The 9,260-nt window shown below is 44.1% G+C and overlaps 1 long non-coding RNA gene across 1 annotated transcript in view; it reads right to left on the minus strand.

Annotated features, from left to right (window-relative positions):
• The window catches only part of LOC137223163 (uncharacterized), a 134,039-nt gene extending 127,203 nt beyond the window's left edge, over positions 1–6,836 (minus strand). The window contains exons 1-2 of the long non-coding RNA XR_010942741.1: positions 6,767–6,836; positions 5,060–5,209 (exon numbers count right to left, since the gene is read on the minus strand). This is a non-coding gene — a long non-coding RNA (uncharacterized lncRNA). The remainder of the gene's footprint in view (positions 1–5,059; positions 5,210–6,766) is intronic.
• Positions 6,837–9,260: the final 2,424 nt, after the last annotated feature.

Below are 9,260 nucleotides of genomic sequence, written 5' to 3' on the forward strand. Positions count from 1 at the left end.
ATCAGATTTAGAGTGTAACCGGAAAATCTGACCAATTGGCTGCCAGCTTTATTTTGGAGGAATGCACTTTCCAGAGTAAATGATATATAATAAAAGAATACAAATGACTATACGTTAGCTTAGTGAAGGCACTGAGGCAGGTGGATTCCAGCAGAGGAAAGAGCATATTCAGATGTCATGTGAAATAACATAGAATAAAGATGCAGACCTACTAGAGAATGGACTTGAGGATACGGGGAGGGGGAAGGGTAAGCTGGGACAAAGTGAGAAAGTGGCATGGACATATATACACTACCAAACGTAAAATAGATAGCTAGTGGGAAGCAGCCACATAGCACAGGGAGATCAGCTCTGTGCTTTGTGACCACCTAGAGGGGAGGGATAGGGAGGGTGGGAGGGAGGGAGACGCAAGAGAGAAGAGATATGGGGACATATGTATATGTATAACTGATTCACTTTGTTATAAAGCAGAAACTAACACACTATTGTAAAGCAATTATATTCCAATAAAGATGTTAAAAATAAATAAATAAATAATGAATAAGTTAAAAAAAATAGTACTTTTAAAGAACAAAAAAACATTCAATATTACTGAAGAATAGAGCTTTGGATGAAGAGTTTTTGAAAGATGTAGCTGGAGAGATATAAGAACAAGAAAATAAACCAGAGAAAAGGATTGTGATTTGACTTATACTAAGAGCAATGAAGGACTCATGGGTTTTCATCAAGGCAATGGAATGTTCAGATCTTCCTGTACTGGAGAAACTGAGAAACTTTCAGTCTTGGGACCTAGGGTAGACTTCTTCACATCTACTATTACTAAGTACAGGAAGTAGCAGAAGTAGATTGAGAGAGATCAAAGCTCCCATGACTGTCAGAGGTTATATGTGAAGTTTGAGGCCAAATCCCTGAAGGGGTAGGCTGAAGTCTGTAAGGCTAGAGAGTTAGACTGTGGAAACTTAATATTATGAACTCTGAAAATTCAATATCCTTTTTCCTTATAATGAAAGCTTCTTTTTTTTTTCTTTCAAAAAAACTTACCTCTCATGCCTACAGAGATGAACCTAAAACCCAGACTGGCCAATCAGAATATACATAATGATTAGCTCAGAGGTAGACATATAAATTAAGCAAAAGCAGTTATTTGGGGCAATTAAGATGCATACTGAGGGAGGAGATTAGCTCTCATTATTTTTTAATTGTCAGCTAAAAGAGCACTATAAGTCTAAAAGCTTTATTAGCAATTTCTGCCATAATATGGACAGAAATTAATTGATTTTGTTTAACTTACTTTGAGATTTAGTGCTGTCACCACTGCAAATATCCTAACTGATATGTGTATTAATATATCCTAGCTGATCTGTGTATTAATAGAAAAACAAATTTACTTGGCATCAGAATGTAATAACATTCTGATATAAAACTATCTATAATTTCATTAAATATATGTATATATGGTATAACTCAGGACAACTTATAATTTACAATAGAAAAAATAATAATCAGAGGATATTAACTATACGCAAAGTAATTAAAATCATATACTGAGTATACATTATGTGCTGAAATGTAGAAATGAGATGAACTAATACATTTTAACAATTTAAGGTCACACCCTAATGGTATATACAAATATTTAAAACACATGCAAAATCCATGAAATGTATTGCTGTGTGTTTATTTAAGAACCTTCACTTGCATCTTTGTATTGAAGTCCTGTTTTAGCATTAGGTCAAAAATATTTTGTCCTGAAGCAGAACAACCTTTAAAAAGTATTATTTGCATTCCATACAAGATTACTGCAGGGGCCTTAGGATTTTTTTGAGTCTTCTGTGAAGACTGCTTTGAAGGTCAAAGTGCATATCACTGTATTCCAGGCGACATATCTTGCTCTCACTCACAAATTAAACATTATATGCCAACTCTGTAATGAGGCATGCAGTGACTACACCTGAATAGTTCACTAATTGTTTGGTTAAAAGAAGCACTTTGGGAAATGCATGTTATGGTACCAACATTACCTATTTTTTTTTCTATTTCCCAAGAGAGTAAAATAAGAATATTATCTTCAGAGTTGCCACCGCTGCCATCATGGTCTCCAGAGGTGGACATGGGCCGCCGCTACAAGACCGGTGAGCAGGCGCCAAGTGCTGCCCCTGCTGTCCCAGAGTGTGCGGACAGCAAGCAGCTGCCCATATGAGACTGGTGAGCAGGATCCAAGCCCTGTCCCCACCATGCTGGAAGCACACAAGGGCCACTGCACCTGCACACCCCCATATCAAGGGAATAACAGCACACGCTGAGGAGTCAGCAAGCATCCAAACTAAGAGCAGCCCCTCAATTCCAGAAAAGATGGTGAAGTATAAGGATTTCACCAAAGTTCACCTTCCCTCACAAAAACACCAAAATCACAACTAACTGCTGAACAACCATCAACAAAAAAGACCGAAACCTACCAGAAAAGATATTTTACATTTAAAAGACAAAGAAGAAACCACAAGACTGTAGGAGGGGCACTTTCACGACATAATCAAATTCCATCCCCACCATGTGGGCAACCCACAAACTGGAATATAGTTATATCACAGAGGTTCTCCCACAAGAGTGAGAGTCCTGAGCCCCATGTCAGGTTCCCCAGCCTGAGGTTCTGGCATCAGGAGGAGGAACCACCAGAGCATTTGGCTTTGAAGGCCAGCGGGGCTTGAGTGCAGGAGCTCCACAGGACTAGGGGAAACAGAAACTCCACTCTTGAAGGGCACACACAAGGTTACACATACAGTGGGACCTAGCACACTAACTCTACATTGTGAAAATGACTATACTACCCACGGCAATCTACAGATTCAACGCAATCCCAATCAAATTGCCAATGGCATTTTTCACAGAAATAGAACAAAAAATTTTAAAATTTGTATGGAAACACAAATAGCCAAAGCAAACCTCAGAAAGAAAAACGGAGCTGCAGGTATCAGGCTCCCTGACTTCAGACTATACTACAAAGCTACAGTAATAAAAACAGTATGGTACTGGCACAAAAACAGAAATATCAATCAGTGGAACAGGATAGAAAGCCCAGAAATAAACACACGTTCCTATGTTCAATTGATCTATGATAAAGGAGGCAAGAATATACAATGGAGAAGACAAATTCTTCAATAAGTGGTGTTGGGAAAACTGGACAGCTACATGTAGAAGAATGAAATTAGAACATTCTCTAACACCATACACAAAAATAAACTCAATATGGATTAAAGACCTAAATGTAAGGCTGGACACTATAAAACTCTTTGAGGAAAACATAGGCAGAACACTCTTTGACATAAATCACAGCAAGATCTTTTTTGATCCACCTCCTCAAGTAATGAAAATAAAAACAAAAATAAATAAATGGGACCTAACTAAACTTAAAAGCTTTTGCACAGCAAAGGGAACCATAAATAAAACAAAAAGACAACCCACAGAATGGGAGAAAATATTTGCAAATGAAGTGACTGACAAGGGATTAATCTCCAAAATATACAAACAGCTCATGCAGCTCGATATCAAAAAACAAATAACCCAATCAAAAACTGGGCAGAAGATCTAAATAGACATTTCTCCAAAGAAGGTATACAGATGGCCAAAAAGCACATGAAAAGATGCTCAATATCATTAACTATCAGAGAAATACAAATTAAAGCTACAATGAGGTATCATCTCACACAGGTCAGAATGGCCATCATCAAAAAGTCTACAAACAATACATGCTGGAGACAGTGTGGAGAAAAAGGGAACCCTCCTACACTGTTGGTGGGAATGTAAATTGGTACAGCCACTATGGAGAACGGTATGGAGGTTCCTTAAAAAACTAAAAATAGACCTACCATATGATTCAGCAATCCCACTCCTGGGCATATATCCAGAGAAAACCATAATTTGAAAAGATACATGCACCCCAATGTTCATTGCAGCACTATTTACAATAACCAAGAAAAGGAAGCAACCTAAATGCCCATCGACAGAGGAATGGATAAAAGAAGATGTGGTACATATATACAATGGAGTATTCCTCAGCCATAAAAAAGAACTAATGCCGTTTCCAGCTACATGACTGTACCTAGAGATTATCATACTAAGTGAAGTGAGTCAGACAGAGAAAGACAAATACCATATGATATCACTTATATGTGAAATCTAATTTTTAAAAATGATACAAATGAACTTATTTACAAAACAGAAACAGATATTGAAAACAAACTTATGGTTACCAAAGGGGAAATGTTGGCGGGGGGAGGAATAAATCAGGAGCTTGGGATTAACATACACACACTACTATATTTAGATAGCCAACAAGGACCTACTGTATAGCACAGGGACCTCTACTCAATATTCTGTGATAACCTATATGAGAAAAGAATCTGAAAAAGAATGAATATATGTATATGTATAACTGAATCACTTTGATGTACACCTGAAACTAACAGAACATTGTAAATCAACTATAATCCAATATAATTTTTAAAAATAATAAAAAACAAAATCTATTTCTTTTTGAAAGTCAAAGAAAATCATCTTCAGTTCAATGAATTACACCTAACATGATATTCTAACAGCAAAATTCATTAAAAGTAATAAACACTGTCTGAATGTTCATGGCTCTATTGAATCAATGACAGTGGGAGTCTATAAAAATATTTATTAATTTAACTCAAGTCTGTATGGCACCAATGATGGTTATACACGTAGAAAACACAAAAGCAATATTAAGTATACTTCTTAATTTTAAATAATCTAGTTATATTTTTAACAAATTACTAATAGAACTATTGCAAAAAAATAACATTGTTTGAACTTCATTTGTTTTGTTTTGATTTTAATGATCCATGAAATATTAATTTCAGTGGTTATGAGTGTTATCACACTTCTATGATTCAAAGTTCAATCAATCACAAATCAAATCAGGACATCCAGAATGCGCTCGATTTTTTGTTTGTTTAGAACTTCGGTGTCGTTGGGACCCAGACCACATCAACCATCATAAATTGCTGACCACCATGCTTCAGGTCATATTCATACATACCTTGGTCCTGGCTGTGGACCCTGCAGTGCCCTGTAAACTGGCTCTCATCCTTCAGTGTGGTCTGGGAGGCCCTGGAGAACACAGAGTTAGACCCAAGGATGAGAGTGCCTTTGTAGAAGTCCAGGAACCCTGTAGCGTACTTCCAGCATACTGTTGGAGGAAAAAAAAAAAAAAGAGTTTGGATGCACTAGAGAGGGTAAAAGGGACAGTCTGACTTTACCTGCATAACCCCTCCCTCAAGGCAGCACAGATTAGTGCCAAAAGAGACCATCTTGGCCCACGATTTCTCACATGGAGAAAGTGAAAGCATATGAATGAGTACTCAGATTCCCTAGCCAAGTGAGATGCTGCCCAAGAGGCCCATTTCTTCTTCACCCCATCCAGAGAACTGAGTCACGAGCAGCACTACTTGGGGTAGGGAAGATGCTGTGAGAGTGGCAGAGAGGAGTCTCAGAGGGCCTTAGAGGGACGTGGATCCGGATCCTGTTTACTGCATCTTGGACTCCATCAAGAAGCCTGCCCAATAGCCACTGGGGAAGCCTCACCGTGGATCTTCCCAACTGGTCCATGGGCACCCCTAGTGCTCTGTGCAACTCACCACACACCCCCCAAACTGTGTGGCGAGCTCCTTGTGCACACTCCTGATGGAGGCAAACAAGCTTTGGCAGATGGCTAGTGAGCACTGCAGAAAATCAGTCTCAATCTGCAGGCCAGGAAGCAACCACTAATTTGAGCTCTAGCGTCACCACTGGGAAAGCAAAAGGGAGGCTAGCAACCTGCCTAGTGTGTTGCAGGATGGAGAGAAGGCACATAAGCTTAAGAATTCTGCCACAAGGGGAAGCAAGAAGTGTGAGGCAGGTGTATCCACTGAAGGACTGAGAAAGCCTAAGAATTCCTAGCAGGCAGTGGGAAGGTATTTCTTTCCTAAAATCGGTCAGTAAAGACTAGAAGTGACTGTTACTTCTAATGGAAGGACAGCAACCGCAAGAAGTACAAGAAACATAAAAAATCATGGAAACATGACACCAACAGGGGATCGCAATAATCTGCTAGTAACCGATCCCAAAAGCATCCCTGATAAAGAATTCAAAACAGCTGGGGTTTTCCCTTGTAACGAGAACTTCTAAGATCCACTCTCTTAGCAACTTTAAATATACAATACAATATTAACTCAAGTCACCATGCTGTACTGTTACATTCCCCATTAGTTATTTATTTTATAACTACAAGTTTGTTCTGGTTCTTTCCTGTCCTTGCCCAGCCACTCGGCTGCACAAGGTCAGAAGGGCCCAGCCAGCTGCTGACCCGCCATGCTGTCCCGCTTCCAGGGAGGCCAGGAAGGCAAGGACAGGGCTTTCCACTTCCCAGTTGCAGGGGTCCCGGCGTACTTCAACCGGCGAGCGCAGGTGCGCGCCCCGGCAGAGCGCAGCGTGGGGTCCAGTAGTGGGACCCCTGCCCTCCCTCCGCGCCCCCCCAACACCCCGCAACCCGCCTCAAGGCGGCGGCGCAGACGCAGAGGCGCCACCCCTCCCCCGCCCCTCGAGCAACAAGCCCGAACGCCAGCCCAGCTGAAGCCGAAGCCTGAGCAAGACGCCAGGCAGCAGCGAGCCCAGCCTCCTACAAGGGGACGGAAGGGGCCGGAGCCCGAAGAGGAAGCACAAGTGCCACTACGCAGGCTGCGAGAAAGTTTTGGGGCTGGGAACTCACACAGGCACACTGCCGTTCGCTGGCGGCTGGCAGCACGGCTTGCTGAAGTTCGAATTCCGCGCCTCCGGCGAGCTGGCGCAGCACCGCCTCACTGCGCACGCGCGAGAAGTTGCGAGGCCCACCTGTGGGAAGCTCGTCGGGCGCAGCCGAGGACCTCCAGAGGAAGCTCGCGCGCAGCCGCACGGCTTTCAGCCCTGGCGGGACCCGCACCCTCTCTCTCCCTTTTCGACTACAGCCGCTCCGACCTCAGCAGCACCACCGTCAGCGCCCCCAGCTCGCCCAGAGCGCCGCCCGCTTGGGCTGCCAGGCCGCTGGGGCCGATTTTCTGTGGCAGCGCAACCTCCGTCAGCCTCTTCCGCGAGCTCCGCGCTCCCCGCCCCTCATCCCGTGGGCCCGAGGCCTGAGGACCCTCCCCGCCTTGTTACCGCCGTGGGGAGGGGCTCTCCCTTCCTCTCGGGATTCCGTGTCTTTTCCTTCGGTAATGAGAAAGAAGAAGGAGAACTTCATGAAGTCAACAACAATGAAAACAAGTTTCTTCACTTCAGGGGTCAAAGTAAACTTGTAAAACAGCAGCGACAACCGCAAAAAACACCATGCGCAAAGAGCACAGTACACATACCCACGAAGGTGAGAGTCAGCGGTATTGAACCCCACTTTCTTAGGGATGGACGTGTTCCAGGGGTCGGTAAGGAGGCTCTCCGCCTCCCCCCCCCCACCCCGCTCCTGCTGCCTTACTAGGAACATAGAATGGCACTCCCGAGTTTCCGAGAACACACTGGGGACACGGCCCCAGGCCACTGCAGGTGGAGTTGAATGTCTGCCCCAAGGGTCAGTGGATGGTCAGTTCGAAGCAGATATTTGTGCTCTCAGGGAAGATCCCTAAGCTGGGGGACCCTGCGTCTCCCTCTTCTTGCCCACCTGCCCAACCTCTAGCCACCACTCTAGTGCCAGTCCTGGCACAGAATGCAGACTGTTCTGAAGGACAGGCCACCTCAGAGGAATGCCTTAAACCATGGTGGGCAAAAGGAACACTCCCTCTGCCCTCCATGGCACCCTGCCTGTCTTCCTCTCCTGGACCGTCTCTCTGGGACCCCTCGGAGCACTGGAAACAGAGATGCAAACTCGGGTTGGGTAGACGATTATAGGAGCCCATGTCCAATGTGTTAAGTCCAGGCCACCCACCTGACCCTCAGCCTACTTGAGGGTCAGTGTCAGCACAGGGACACCTGCTACTCTGAGTCCCTGTAGAAGGCAGATAGGGACCTTACACTATTGTTCCACATGGATGTTGCCCTCATGGTCACCACCCACCCCTACATCAACATCAAGTTGGAACTTGTGTCCCTAAGCCATGAGCACAGCCGTGCTTGTGCCCCTCCAGCTGTGTTCTGGGTTACCCTCCCCCCCTCCCTTTTTGGTAGAAATTTGCTTATCACCTGAGATACGTGGAGACATCTTGGGATGTCACAAAAGAAGGTGAGGAGTACTTACCTAGGGATCAGTTTGCACAATGCTGAAGAAAGGGTCAGTTTTCAACAAAATGATGCCCATCAAATGTGATTCAGAAACGGGTGATAAGCAAAGTTGTAGATTGTGCCTGGGTCTCAGTCTCCTGTACTAAATGAGGGGGGGAAAGCAACAGGTTTCAATACCTATGTTTAGCCAGGGGGAAAATGATTTTGATCCATCCCACTGTGAAGTGGGATCCAGGAAGCTGCAGGGAAAGTGATCAAAGCAGAAAGGAGCAACATCTCAAACATGGGGAGTTGGCTTGATCATTTGTTGACCAAAGTTACTTCCTGGAGAGGATAGAAACAAAGGGACCTGGAGGAGGGACTTCCCTTTATGATTGTCCACATTGTCTCCATTGCTATTCCATTTCCAGGTCCCAAGGAGGCAGCAACTGGATGGTGCACAATTTCCACCCATGGGTTGGAAAGGTGAGCAGAAAGCAGAATTTGGGAAGCTATGAGTTCTTGCCAAGCATGGGCTCTGTGGTAAGGTCATTTAAATCCTTGAAATGGTTCCTAAGAAGCTGAAAGAGGTTGTCTGATGCCAGGAAAGTTGAGAGTGAAGTTCTTTCTGTTGGGAGCACAGGCCCAACCCTGTCAAGATGTCTCTTGTCCTCAGTAGACACCTAGATTTTTCTCTAGTCCCAGAAAGTGCTTAGGAGATGCTCACTGTCAATCTGAAGGATATGGAGATTATGGAGTAAACCAGTTTGAAAAACTACTTTCTTCCTAGGCACTAGCCACCTTCCCTTCTAGGGGCAGATGGTGGGGAGAAGCTTAAGGTATCACTGGGGGTGTCTAATGTCAGAAGAAAAGGAGGCTATGCAGTGACCATGGAAGGCCCAGAAAGCTCAGGCAAGGACATCTCTTCCCACACTGAGCTCCACAAATAAAACATTAATGAAATAAAGGGGGCTAAGAAGAACAGATGGAGTCATGGTCTGCCAGATTTTCACCCTCTCACCCATATGCACACATACATG

This window comes from Pseudorca crassidens, chromosome 4 (genome assembly GCF_039906515.1).
Source record: "Pseudorca crassidens isolate mPseCra1 chromosome 4, mPseCra1.hap1, whole genome shotgun sequence".
NCBI classification, from domain to species: domain Eukaryota; kingdom Metazoa; phylum Chordata; class Mammalia; order Artiodactyla; family Delphinidae; genus Pseudorca; species Pseudorca crassidens.